We start from the raw sequence: 14727 nt of genomic DNA, 5'->3' as shown, positions 1-14727 counted from the left end.
TCTGAGGCAGGGTTTCTCTGTGGCTTTGGAGGCTGTCCTGGAACTAGCCCTTGTAGACCAGGCTAGTCTCACACTCACAAAGATCCACCTGCCTCTGTCTCCTGAGTGCTGGGATTAAAGGTGTGTGCCACCACTGCCTGGCTACAGCGATGTTTTTCTTCCTGTTCTATCTTTGGTGCTTAGAACTGTGCTAAGTACAAGTTTGTATTCAGTAAATATTCATTGGCTACTGGGTTTTGCAATTTTCCCTCTCCTGGAGCATTCTTTTATTACATTTATTTATTGATTTTGGGTTCATGTGTGTATGTGTGTGTGCAGAAGTCAGAAGACAACTTACAGGAGGGTCATGTGGTTCTGAGGGTCAAACTCAGGTCATCAGGCTTGACAGCAAGTGCCTTTACCCAATGAACCATCTTGTCTACCCCAAGTATTTTTAATTTGAAATGTTGGGCAAGAAGAATTCTGCTTCTAGTTAGAGCTAAAAATGACTAGGTTCTTAAATGCAGTGCCTTATTTTGCCTGGCTGAGAAATTGATTGGCAAGGTAGAGGAGCATTTGGTTCTTTTAGCCTAAGAACTCTATATTTTGACTTTTTTTCCTGAAGCCTTAAGGGAAATTTTTTCTTTCCCTATTCTGTGCAGCCAAGAAACTGACCTGGGCTGACTCTTTAGATTGAAGAACAGTGAACTCAGTATCCACTGTGCCAAGGTTTTGAAGTCTGCCTCTGATACTGTCTGAAGGCTAAAGCTGAATGCAAATCTTACTCTGGCTCCTGACTCATATGATGAACCTAGATGAATTTCTTAACTTCTTCCAGGCTTTGTTTTTCTTACTTGTCTGTTTAATAACCCCAACTGTTCTGGGGCTGGTAAGGATTCCTGGGTTAATGTTGTCAAAGCTTTTCACAAGGCTATTGCTTTAGCTCCAGGGGTTTTTAAGAATTGGAGGTGTGTGTTGCCCCAAGGAGAGTTGCACTCTTTCCCATGGGTTAGCAGAAGATAAGAAGATGTGATCTTTCATGATTTGCAGAAGGCTGCAACATCCTGCTGATGTTGCTGATGGATATAGGGTATATTACTGCTGAAGACATTAGGACTGTCTGTTTGAGGCAGGTGTTTCAGGCCCTGTGTCTCAGGATAAGCTGTGTTTGTCTTTGTTTCTCCTCCATCAGAAGCTACCCTTTTTTCTCTTTGCTTACAGATAGGAAAATCTCTTGTCACTTCATAGATTTTTTTTTTTTTTTTAATGTGAGTGTTGGTGTTTTGCAATGTGTGTTGGTCCCCTGGAACTGTAGTTTCAGACAGTTGTTAGCTGCCATCGGGGTTCTGGGAATTGAACCTGTGTCCTCTGGTAGAGCAGTCAGAGCTCTTAACCACTGAGCTATCTCTCCTGCCCCTTTCTTTTTACTTTTTTATAGCTTCTAGCCTCCAGAAAATTGAGCTTTAGTTTCTTCTCAATTCAGTGGCTTTACCCTTCCTTGTTCTGCCTTTAGTTTTCAGTTCTGTTCTCAGCACAAGTTCCCCAGAATACTTTCCAATAAAATTCCAGTTTTTTTTTTTTTCTTCATTTTTCTGAGGTAAGTGGGAGTAAGGAAAATCGTCACTCTCCAATTTGGATCTTACAGCATTCTATTTCCAGTTTTGAGCACACTTTGTTTTGAGCACAAGCTTTCCTGTGCTTCAGAATTAGGAGCCATCATTGTGAATTACTTTAAGGAGAAGCTCTAGTAAGCACAACTTGACTCAAATGACAGTGGCGTTTGTATCACCAGAGAATTTGTCGTTGTTAGACCTCTTGCAATATAACCTAGACTGAACTTATATGTAAAACACTTGGGGTGAGGGTTAGGTAAGAGAAAAAGAGGCTGTACATTCTTTGGCTCTGGAACTTGGTTAGCAACCTTTGTACTAGGTGCTCCTCTTTCCCCTTTCCTCTCTTTCCTTCCCCTCCATGCCTATCTGCCCTTCCCCCTTACTATCATCTCTCCCTCTTCACCCCTTCTTTCCTTCTTTAGCAGTGCTGGGGATCTCACTGAGCTTTGGGCATGATGGACAAGTGCACTGCCACTGAGCTATATTCCCAGCTTGTATCCCTCCTACCCTTTTTGAGACAAATGTAGTTTTGTAGCTCAAGCTAATCATAAATTTGGAATTCTCCAGCCTCAGACTCATGAGTGCTGGGGTTATAGGTGTTGGCCTTGGTTTGTGCCAAGTCCATCCTTCCCAACCTCCTGGGATGGAGCTTTGGGCTGTGCACATGCTAGGAAACCATTCTATCCTGAGCTGCTACTCTAGTCCAACTGCTAGTTTTTTGTTTGTTTGTTTTTTGTTTTTTTTTTTGAGACATGGTCTCACTTTATAGTCCTAGAGCTCCCTATGTTGACCAGAATTTACTGAGATCTATCCATCCGATTCTCCTTCCCCAGTGCTGGAATTAAAAGATATGCTTTAGTACATCTGGTCTTGTGCCAGGTTCTTCTTTTTCCTTCTTTCCTTCCTTCCTTCCTTCCTTCTTTCCTTCCTTCCTTCCTTCCTTCCTTCCTGTCTGTCTTTCTTTCTGTCTTTCTCTTTCTGTCTTTCTCTCTCTCTTTCTTTCTTTCTTTTTTTTTTTTTTTTTTTGAGACAGGGTTTCTCTGTGTAGCTTTGGAGCCTATCCTAGCACTCACTCTGGAGACCAGGCTGGCCTCGAACTCACAGAGATCCGCCTGCCTCTGCCTCCCGAGTGCTGGGATTAAAGGCAAGCGCCACCAACGCCCAGCCTGCCAGCTGCTGCTGCTGCTGCTGCTGCTGCTTCTCCTCCTCCTCCTCCTCCTCCTCCTCCTCCTCCTCCTCCTCCTCCCTCCTCCTCCTCTTACTCCTTCCTTCTTCCCCCTCCTTTTTTTTTTAAGACTTTATTTATTTATTATGTATACAACATTCTGCTTCCATGTATATCTGCACACCAGAAGAGGGCACCAGATCTCATTATGGATGGTTGTGAGCCATCATGTGGTTGCTGAGAATTGAACTCAGGGCCTCTGGAAGAGCAGTCAGTGCTCTTAACCTCTGAGCCATCTCTCCAGCCCTTTTTTTGTTTTTTAAATTTGTTTTGTTTTGGTTTTGGTTTTTAAAGACAGTTACTCTTTGTAGCTCTGGCTGTCCCGAAACTCACTCTGTGGACCAGGCTGGGCCTCTAACTCCTGAGTGCTGGGATTAAAGGCCAACACTGCCTGACCAGTGCCAGGTTCTTGATTCAGTATTACCTCCTACTCTATTTAGATGTAGACCAGCTGTATTAGATTGGTGTAAATTATGTTGCTGTATACAGTAAAGATGCAAGCTCTAGCAGCAATTTATTTCTATGCTTTTGGCTTTTTGTTTTGTTGATTTTCTTTCTTTCTTTCTTTTTCTTCTTTTTTTTTTTTTTAAGACTTAGTTTAGCGGTGCCTTTAATCCCAGCACTTGGGAGAAAGGTAGAGGCAGGTAGATCTCTGTGACTTGGAGATCTACATAGTGGGTTCAGAGCCAGAGTTACACAGTGAGAGCCTTTTGGGGGGAAATAGTTTACAAACTGTTTTTGTTATGTTTATATATGGGGACATGGGCATGTGCCATGGAACACATGTGGAGGCCAGAAAATAACTTTCAGGAGTTGATTCTCTCCTTCCATCATTTGTCTTGAGAATTGAGCTGAGGCTTGGCAGCAAGCACCTTTACCTGCTGACCCATTTTGTTAGCCCTCTCAGTTTTCTTTCTTAAAGATTTTTTTTTTTCTGAAGTGTGTGTGTGTGTGTGTGTGTGTGTGTGTGTGTGTTAAGTGCACATAAGTACAGATCTCATGGATGCCAAAGGAATCCAGTTACTTAGAGTTGGAATTAAAGATGGTGTGAGCTTCCTCATGTGGGTGTTGGAAACCACTTTGGGTCCTCTGCAAGAGCAGTACTTGTTCTTCACTGCTGAGCCATTGTAGCCCTTTTTGTCTGTTTGTTTAATGGCAAGGTCTTATTATGTAGTCTGTGCTGGCCTCAAACTGGGTTACCAAACCTCCTTCCTCAGTCTCCTGAGATAGTATTACAGGTGTGTGGCACCACACTTGATTGAAGTTTCTCTTCCTTTCTTCCTCTCTTTCATCTCAGACTGGCCTTGAACTCTATTCCAGATTAACCTCAATCTCATAGCCATTCTTATGCCACAAACTTCTTAATAAGTTCAGGGGTTGCAAATGTGCTACCACATTTGACTCAAAATGAATCTTAACAAGGTAATACTAGCTGATAGAAAGAAGAAATAATTTGTGCTAATTCTGGTTACTTTAGTGTATTTTCATATTTTTAGTAAAATTTCTACTTCGACTTTGACCAGACAATAGACTTTCTGCAGAAAACCCATGTTATTTGCTAGCACTGGATGTGAGGTAGGTAGTATTTGGTTATCCTTTTACTCTATAGAGGATGTGCTCAATATTTGGCTTAAAGTAACAGTAATTTATTATTTCTAAAGATGTAGTGGGTTACGGATTGGGCAGGAATGATCTGGTCTAGACAGTTCTCTGTCCTTTGATATCATTTGACAGTCATTCCATTTGATGTCTAGCTGGTAGTTGGGCTTGGCCATAATGTCCAAGAGGATTTTTTGCTTTTTTTTTTTTTTTTTTTTGGCACTTGATAGTCCTCTTCTTCTTCATATAGTGTCCTTTATATTTTCTTTTTTGTATACTAAGATTACCGACCCACAATTGATGGGCATAGAACAGCTCAGTGGTAGACTCCCTGGGAAGAGATGGGGGACTTGTTGGTGACTGTCACTGAAGAGAACCATTCACAGGCAGAAAAAAGGAGGATAGCTATAGAGAATCTTTGATTCTAGGTGGTACTGGGGGGCCACCAGCACATTTGTCTGGCATATTGATGAGAAGGGGTTGTGATAAGAGTATGTATAAAGCTTTACTTTTTTCTTCTCAGAAGAAGTATCTATGTATTTGTGGTTGACAAAGATCTGTACTGTCTGTTGATTTCTTATATATGTATATATTTTGGAGGTTTATTGTAGCAAGCTTTCTCAAATGTAGTTGGACTTCCTTTGTTGGACTGCCAGCTCCCCAATAATGACATGGAGACTTAATACTAATTATGAAAGCTTGGCCTTTAGCTTAGGCTTGTTTCTAATTAGCTCTTATAATTTAAATTAATCCATATTTTAAAATCTATGTTCTGCCACATGGCACATTACCTCATCTCCTTATTGCATATCCTGTTTCCTCTGTGTCTTGCTGGTGAATCCATCTTTCTTCTTCCCAGAGTCCTCTCTGCCCAGAAGTCCCATCTATTCTCTCCTGCCTAGCTTTTGGCCGTTCAACTCTTTATTATACTAGTCAAAGCAATACATTTTCATAAAGTATACAGTATCCCACATTTCCCCTTTTGTCTAAATAAAATGGAAAGGTTTTAACTCTAATACAGTTATATACAATAAAAGCAATTATGAATTAAGAATTACATTTACAATGTCCAGTCCATTTGTATCTAGCGAATTTGGAGAAATTACTCTATTATCTTTCCTATCTTGATGTGTTCAGGGTTTTATACCTAAACAATTCTGTATCGTAACTTGTATTACCATGCTAAAAATATCTTTTCAGACCTTAAAACATCTTCTTAGATAAACAATTTAAGCAATTATGTTTCTCAATCTTATAAACTTTACACCTCTTTTGTGAATTTCTTTTCAGAATTTGGTAACAAGGAAAACTGTAACTATAACTATCTAATCTTCGACCCCATCAAAGATCTCAGAAGGATATAGTATTACCTGAGTAAACAGGAAACACAGCAAGCAACTTCCAAAACTATAAGAAATGACAAAAACACCTGGCTGCCTGGACAGTTACCCAAGGTTCCTCTGCAACAATGGGGCATCCATCTTTGGCCTATAAGCCTAGACTATCTGACAGACTTTAGAAAAGCAGGAATTTTGAAGGACTGTCCTACCTCATCTTGGCAAAGTTCATCAGTTGCCCTCTTTTGTGTGCTTCCAGGAACAGCCGTGTCTCAGTATCATGAAGAGCTTTATGTTATTAAAACATCTTAAATGCTGTATTTTGTAGGTCTCTGAAGTTCTTGAAGATCACCTATCTAAAATATTATCTGTTTAACTTCGAAAACATACCTACTATGACTGTAAGTTTGATTGTTAGATGACTAACTACTAACCTGTATTTTTAATTATCCTAAGTAGTTTGTAATAATAACTTCCAAAGACTAGAAATTTACATTTTATTTTTAAATGAGCTGTATAGGTACAGTGTCTTAAGTGAGAGTAGAAACATATATGGTATTACAAAAATAACCTTAAATTTGTATCACTATACAAAAATCTATGCCAATGAGAACACAGACTTTTAAAGGTAATATATATCTGTATTAACACAAGTATGGAATGGATAGTGTGCATAAGTCAGCTAAAGATTTTTTGTTCTATGTTTGAGCAGGTAAAAGGCATTTGTTAACTTTATAAGTTTGTTTGGACTGTATAACCAAACTGTAATATAAATCTCTATGCTATATGAAAGGGTGGCATGAATAATAAGTCATAATGATTCTGTAGCCAACAAGATTTATCATGTCTTATCCAGTCTCAGAGGGAGATCAGCTTATATATTATCTGTCTTGTACTTTTTCTTGTTTTTTTTTTCTCCCTTCATATCTGTAGCCAAAATTTTTAGGAGGTCTCCCCGAATCAAATCTGACCTTTATTAATTTTGAAGAAATGCATACGTTTTTGTTTGCTCTGGAGACAAAGGTGTAACCTTTCCCCCAATGCAACAAATTTCCTGACTTCCATTCTGAAGTTAAGACATCTTTAAAATGTATAGGCTGGTTTAATTCAGCAGCCCCCCCCCCCAGCTTTCTCAGGCCCTACGTGGATTTACATGCCATGAATTGGGCCCTAAATATAGCAAACTTTCTTGTTGGGTATCTTGTGGACTGCCAGCCCATTAAATAATGACATGGAGACTTCTTGCTAATTATAAAAGCTTGGCCACTAGCTTAGGCTAATCCCACTAGTTCTTATAACTCAAATTAACATGTTTCTATTAAATTATGTTCTGCCATGTAGTTTGGTCACCTCTGTTCTGTATCTATGTCCAACTTCTTCAGAGTCTTACTGGCATGTCTGGCATAATCCATGTGCCTGGATTCCTACTCCTCTTCCTCTCTCCATGGATATCCCACCTGCCTAGCTATTGGCCATTCAGGTCTTTACTAAACTAACCACTGTGACACATCTTCATACAGTGTAAACAAATACTCTGAAATAGTTTATGTTCTCTTCCCATTGTCGGGTCAAAGTAAATTTACTGTGGTATTTATTTCCACTTTCTGATAGGCAATTATTCTCATTTTTATGGTGATGCTAGTAGGATGGTATGGTAAATACCTAATAGCAGACTTTCATGATTATTCCCTTATTGTACTTAAAAGATTTCAAAGTTAAGCCAGGCGGAGCTGGCACAAGCCTTTAATCACAGCACTTGGGAGGCAGAGGCCAGCTCGGACCTGTGAGTGCAAGGCCAGCCTGGTCTACATAGTGTTCCAGGACATCCCAGGGCTGTTACACAGAAAAACCTTTGTAACATGATAAATAAAAGACCCAGAGACTGATACTGAGTTCAAGCTTTAAACTGAAGAACTAAAAAGCAAAGCGCCTGTATACTAGCTCTTAACTATACCTGTGCTCAGACCAAAGGGGTGATCCTCAGACTACTCCTGACTTCACTGCTCCTCAGATTCACTCAGACTGCTATGCTCTTCACAATGTGGCTAGAGACTAACTAGCTCTCAGACTGAATGCCTCCACCTTTTATACCTCTCAAATCCTGGGATTAAAGACGTACGCTCTGATTGACTGTCTGGTAGCCCAGGGTGGCCTTGAACTCAGAGAAATCCATCTGCCTTTGTCCCCTGAGTTTTGGGATTAAAGGTGTGTGCCACCACTGCCTGGTTTCTATAGCTAACTAGTATGGGCTGCTTTGCTATTTTGATCTCCAGTGGCTTTAATAAATCATAAAGAATACATCACCAAAAACCTTGTCTCAAACAAAACAAAACAAACAAAAAAAAAAAAGAAAGAAAAAGAAAAAAAAAAAGAGTTTCAAAGTTAAAGGCAGATTACTTTTTGGTGAAATGTCCTTAATTTCTTTGTTTTCTGTAAAAACTATGTACATGAGTCTCTGTAAAGGAGCAAGAGAATGATTTTCATTTTTTTCTCAACATCATTTGTTTTATTTTCCTTTTTTTTTTTTTTGAGACAAGGCCTTGTTTTGTTCATAAATGTAGCTCAGGATTGGCTTGTCATGATGACAGGTGTGGCCATTTAATATTCTTTAATATTTTTTTTGTTTGTTTGTTTTTCAAGAGCAGGCAAATGGAGAAGAAAAAAGCCATGCTTTTTGAGTTAGGGTCTAGGAAAGCTGGACAGAAGAGGGCTGTAAGGAGCTGTGCTCGGGGAGGGGTCTTTAGAGAAAAATGTGATAATGTCCAGAGTTTCAAGGCAAGTCTGCTAACAATTTTGCTTTTGCATATGTGAGTTCATGACACTCCCCATACACACACTAATAACACACATAAATAAAGCAAATAGAAATCTTAAGGTGGGAGAAATTCCATTTTTTTGAATTAGAACTCAAGAGAAGCCTGTTGTGTTTTGTTCTCCCCCCTTTGTTTTAAATTCAGTTTGCTTTACAGGACCTTGAGATCTAAAATTATTTTGTTACATACATTGAGATTTATACTTTATTCTTCATTATAGAGTGGGGCTGTTCTACTACAAACATTAGAAGTATGTAATAGTGAACATTTTTTACATGCTAAATCTTTTAATCCTGATGGTAACTCCATAATGTATACTACTGTAATAGTTACATTTTTATGAAGGAAGAAACTAAGGTACAGGGAGGGTAAGTAATTATAATTATCAGGAAACTTTAGTATGCTAAGAAAACGATGGATAGGATATAGTGGTCCACATTCACACTTGAACAGTGGTGAAACTGAGGCTAGAGGGTAGCAAATCAGACTAGACTGGGCTTTGTAGAGATAAGGAGGAAATAAATGATGGAGAAATGGAGTTGGGCTGATTTTTTGTTTGTTTGTTTGTTTTGTTTTGTTTTGTTTTTGAGACAGAGTATCATGTAGCACAGGTTGATCTCAACCTTATTGTTGTAGCTGAGGATGGTCTTAAACTCCTGATTCTGCTGATCCTACTTCCTAAGTACCCTAGGAACTTCTCTGTGTAACAGCTCTGACTGTCCTGGAACTCTTTGTAGACCAGGGTGGCCTCAAACTCACAGAGATCCACCAGACTCTGCCTCCTAACTGCTGGGAATTAAAGGGCTGCCTCCTCACCCCCTTTTTCCCCCCCTGGTGCTGACTTCATGCACAGCAGAAAAGTGTAATAGCATTGAGCTAACCACAACCCCAGTGCTAGAACTGGGTTTTAATCAGCTGCCGAGAGAGAGAGAGAGAGAGAGAGAGAGAGTGTGTGTGTGTGTGTGTGTGTGTGTGTGTGTGTGTGTGTGTGTGCGCGCGCGCGCGCGCGCGCGCGCGTATACTGTCACTAGCTTGGAAATTGTGACTAAAAACCATTACGTATAACTTCTCCATCTAGATTCAACCACAGTATTTTTGTCACATCCTAAAATATCTTTTATAGTTGACATAGAGTAGAAACACAGTTCATGATAATAGTTTTCTGCTTCTGGGTGAGTTTGCATTCAGAATTTGCTACTTGTTTACTTGTTTATAGTTTTGATTTGTTTGATTGAATTTCCCAAAATTCTGTTTCCCTTCTAAATTTAGTATAAGAGACCAGCGATTGCTGTATGGATAGAGGTATGGTTACTGGGGGTTTGGTGCTTGCTTTTTAGATTTTGGTTCCGTACAGTGTCCTTTGAATTGTCCTATAGTGTACCTTATAGTAAGGTCCTGTTGATGAAAACAAAGCTTCCAATTATAGAAAAACTTGTGTGTCGAAATTACACCCACAATGTTGTTTCTGTAAAGCAGTAGGCCACTTTTAGGCCTCTAATTTAAGACTTGACATTTGTAGTTAATTTTCCAGTTGTTGGGAGAACTTTAGTTATGCAAGTGATTTTAAGTTTATTTAAAGGATTTTTAAAATTTATATTTCTTCTGATAGTACTGGACATCAACCTACAGGTCCATGAATGTCTCTGCACAGTTACTGTACTACTGAGCTATATAACCAGCTCATGTTTTTTTTGTTGTTGTTGTTTGTTTGTTTGTTTTTTCAAGACAGAGTTTCTCTGTAGCTTTGGGAGGCTGTCCTGGAACTCGCTCTGTAGACCAGGATGGCCTCGAACTCACAGAGATCTGCCTGCCTCTGCCTCCTGAGTGCTGGGGTTAAAGATATGCACCATCACCACCCGGTGTGCTCAAGATTTTTTTTTTTTTTATTTTTTATTTTTTTGGTTTTTTGAGACAGGGTTTCCCTGTGGCTTTGGAGGCTGTCCTGGAACTAGCTCTTGTAGAATAGGCTGGTCTCGAACTCACAGAGATCCGCCTGCCTCTGCCTCCCGAGTGCTGGGATTAAGGGCGTGCGCCACCAACGACCAGCTAAGATTTTTTTTAAAGATTTTTTTTTATTGTTCTTTGTATGTTATCTCTGTGGGTATATGGTGTGTGTGTGTGTGTGTGTGTGTGTGTGTGTGTGTGTGTGTGTGTGTGTGTGTGTATATATCAGTGGAGGCCGGAAGATATCAGTGGTTCTCAACTTGTGAGTCTCAACCCTTTGGAGGATGTCAAATAACCTCTCTTTACAAGGGTCACCTAAGACCATGGAAAACATAGATATTTATATTACAAATCACAACAGTAGCAAAATTACAGTTATGAAGTAGCAACGAAAATAAATTTATGGTTGGGGGTTACTATAACATGAGGAACTATCCCATCATCAGAAAGGTTGAGAACCATTGCCCTACAGTTTGAGTTATAGGCAGTTGTGAGAAGCTCCATGCCGGTGCTGGGAACAGAACATGTATTCTCTAGAAGAGCAGCAAGTGCTCTTAATTTCAGAGTCATCTCTCTACCCCTTCCCCTTTTTCTTTTCTTTCAGTCTTTCTTTTTCTTTTTTTTTTTTTAAGATCCGATCTTCTTTAATCTTAAAGACTTTCAGGATATCTGCCTCTGTATCTTGAGTTCTGAAATTACAGATGTGTGCCATTCATAATGCCTGGCTCTAGGATTTTTTCTTTTTTGAGACAGGGTCTCTTTATGTAGCCCTGGATGTCCTGGAACTCATTCTGTAGACCAGGCTGGCCTCAAACCCAGTGTGCTAGGATTACCACCCAGTTGGCTTTAGGGGTTTTAATTACTTATTTATATTAAAATTTTAAATTTTATGTGCATAGATATTTTGTCTCAATATATGTCAGTGTACCTTGTGCCTGAGTATGTCAGAAAAAGACATTGGATCCCCTGTTGCAGACAGCTGTGAGCTGCTATGTAGATGCCAGTAATTGAACTCAGATCTTCTTGAAGTGCAGCTGGTACTCTTACGCACTAAACCATCTCTCCAGCCTAGTTTTATAATTTTTATTACATCATTTTATGCATTGTGTGTATGGATGCACATGTGAATGCTATAGCAGATTGTAAAGGTTAGAGGACAGTTTTAGTGGGTAACTAGGGATTGAACTCAGGTTGTCAGACTTGGCAAGAGTGCCATTATCTGCTGAGCCATCTCATCAGCCCCAAGGTAATGATTATTGTTTTTTCTCAAGAGTTAAATTTTAGATTAAAACCTATAGATTTATGGATATGAGCCAGTATTTCATTGCTGATTTTATTCTTAGATATTTTTCTTTATGTACACACTCAGGTGGCAGATACATAACAGTCAAATAAATGAGGAAACTGAACTCTATTAACAGCTAAACAGGGGGCTGGGATGCATGCAGCTCAGTTGGTAGAGTGGTTGCCTAACATGCTTGAAGCTCTCCCTAGGTTTAACTCCTAGCACTGAAAACTAACTGTGCTGGTACATTGGGGAGGTGGAGACCAGAGGATCAGAAGTTTGAGGTCATTCTTGGCTACTTGGGGAGCTAGAGGGAGGTGTTTGTAAATAACTGAAGAGGTCTTAATTTTCTGAATCACATTCTCCAAATGCTGTAAGAGATGATCAGCTTGTCAGATGACTCAGCAGTTAAGGGAACATACTACTCTTGCATATGGCCTGATGTCAGTTTTGAGCACCTGTATGCTCACGGGATGACCCATAACCTCCTGCTTCAGCTCCAAGCAAACTCCACTTCCAGAGGATTTGATGTCCTCTTCTGGTCTCCACTGGCAGTTTCACTTACTTGCATGCATGGTCCTGCACTCACACAAAGACATACTTAAAATAAATTTTTTTGATTTAATTTTTTAAGGAGAGTTTCTTTTGAGACAAGGTCTCTCAAAACCTGGTTGACCTGGAACCACTTGCCTCTGCCTCCCTCATTCTTATACTAAAGGGATGCAATACCACACCTGGCTAATTAATCTTATTTTTAAAATAATTCATTTATTCTTATTTTATGTACATTGGTGTTTTGCCTACATGTATGTCTGGTCTGTGTGTAGCTGTGAGATTTTGGAGCTACAGACTGTTGTAAGCTGCATGTGGTTGCTGGGAATTGAACCTGGCTCATCTGGAAGAACAGTTAGTGCTCTAAACTGCTGAGCCATCTCTCCAGCCCCCAATTTTTTTTCTTAAAGAAATATGTGTGTGTTGTAGTTGTTAAGTTGTTGCTTCTATTGTTTGTTTTGTTTTGCTGCTATGAATTGAACCTGGTTCTTTTAGCATGCTAAACACATATTCTCTACTATTATGTTACACTCCTAATTTCAATTCTGCTTGCTTCATTTTATGGATATGGAGATACCTCCAGTTGCATTTAATTATTTTGGCCACACAATCTTTTTTAGGTTTTTCGAGACAGGGTTTCTCTGTATAGCCTGGGCTGCCCTAGAACAAATTTAAGTCATTCTATAAACTAGGCTGGCCTGGAACTCACAGAGATTTACCTTCCTCTACCTCCAAATGCTGGGATTAAAGGCATGAGCCACCACTGCCTGGCTACTACACAGTTATTTTATTTGTCCCCTGAGTATGTTTTGCTTTGTTTTTTGTTAACTGCTTTTGAAATGTTTCTTAGAAATTTGCTACTTTTAGGAATTGTGGCACCAGTGGGTTTAGTTGGCCTTATTGTTTAGTGAGGGAACTCAGGAGGATTCACTAATGACAACAGTAATAGTGAAATTTAACACTTTCACAGCTCTTAACTGGAACCTTACAACAATCTTATAAAGTAGAGGAGGAGGACCCTGAGTCTCAAAGGAGTTAAGTGACTTACTCCAAGTCTCCCCCCCCCCCCCCGCCCCGCGCTTGGTTGATTGGTTGGTTTCAAACAGTCTCACCAAATAGCTCTGACTTGTTTTAGTTTTTATTTTGTTTTGTTTTTGAGACAGAGTTTCTCTGTGTAGCCCTGGCTGTCCTGGAATTTGTTCTGTTGACCAGGTTGGCCTTGAATTCACAGAGCAAGTTCCAGGACAGCCAGGGCTACACAGAGAAACCCTGTCTCTGCCTCCTGAGAGCTAGAATTAAAGGTGTGCACCACCACCGCCCAGCACCCAAAATCTTAACTAGAAAGTGGAAGAAAACTGTTGGCATAGGTGATCAAATTGCAAGAAGAACCTGTAACTTTTAGTTCCTAGTTAGTTGTGTCATACTTTAGATGATTTTTGTGTATAAGTTAAATATAATTATGTATTAGCAGAGGCATCTGTGAAGGTGATTCCTCTCAGTTTGTCTTTTTGGAGTGATTAGTTTTATGTGTTTGGGTAAATGGGGTAGAATCTTGGCATTGATTTTGTATATATATTCTTGTCATGTCCCTTTTCTTCTACTTGTATGCAGCTTTTCATGATTAAGCACTTATTTGGGGGACTTCACAGTGGCATCAGAGACTGTTCTAGGCTTTCTGTGTCCCTGTCTGTTTTACTTTGAGGGACAGATTGGGAAATTTGCCTCTTATTTATTTATTTATTTATTTATTTTGGGTTTTTCGAGACAGGGTTTCTCTGTGGCTTTGGTGGCTGTCCTGGAACTAGCTCTTGTAGACCAGGCTGGTCGAACTCACAGAGATCCGCCTGCCTCTGCCTCCCGAGTGCTGGGATTAAAGGTGTGTGCCACCAACACCCGGCTCTTCTTTCTTTTTAAAAACAGTAATGAAAAGCACCTGACTGACACTTCCGTTTTAGCAACAGGCCTATCTGACTTTAGTTTAATTTGGCTTCTTTTGGTTATGGGATGCAGCAAAATCTATCATATGGCTGTTCAGAACGTATCACCAGAGGTAGGGGCATGGTGGGGCATGCCACCATCCCAGCCCTTGGGGAGACAGAGAAGTAGGCAGATATCTGAGTTCAAGGCCCCAGCTTGGTCTGCAAAGTGAGTTCTAGGACAGCTAGGGCTACACAGAGAAACCCTGTTTCAAATAAAACAACAACAACAACAACAACAGCAACAAAAGATCTATTTTCTTTTAAACAACAGTACATATAAAAGAGAGAGATGTAATTGTTTTGGTGCCTCTAAGTTCTGTTCACAAGTCAGTCAGATGTTGCTGGTTTGAACTCTTGAGTTTAGGTCCTTGGAAATTGATACACATGCCTTTAGGTAATAA

The 14727-nt window shown here is 39.8% G+C and overlaps 1 protein-coding gene across 10 annotated transcripts in view; it reads left to right on the top strand.

Annotated features, from left to right (window-relative positions):
* Ambra1 (autophagy and beclin 1 regulator 1) overlaps positions 1-14727 on the top strand; it is a 206923-nt gene that overhangs the window by 27304 nt on the left and 164892 nt on the right. The window contains exon 2 of one of the 10 annotated variants that reach the window (XM_027422498.2): positions 6082-6154. The exons of the other annotated variants lie outside the window; for them this stretch is intronic. The gene's annotated coding sequence lies outside the window, so the exon portion shown is untranslated. The remainder of the gene's footprint in view (positions 1-6081; positions 6155-14727) is intronic. 10 annotated transcript variants of the gene reach the window in all.

The sequence above is a fragment of the Cricetulus griseus genome, chromosome 6, assembly GCF_003668045.3.
Source record: "Cricetulus griseus strain 17A/GY chromosome 6, alternate assembly CriGri-PICRH-1.0, whole genome shotgun sequence".
Taxonomy (NCBI): Eukaryota; Metazoa; Chordata; class Mammalia; order Rodentia; family Cricetidae; genus Cricetulus; species Cricetulus griseus.
The sequence above is the reverse complement of the archived record's forward strand: the minus strand, read 5'-3'. Positions and strand labels throughout refer to the sequence as shown.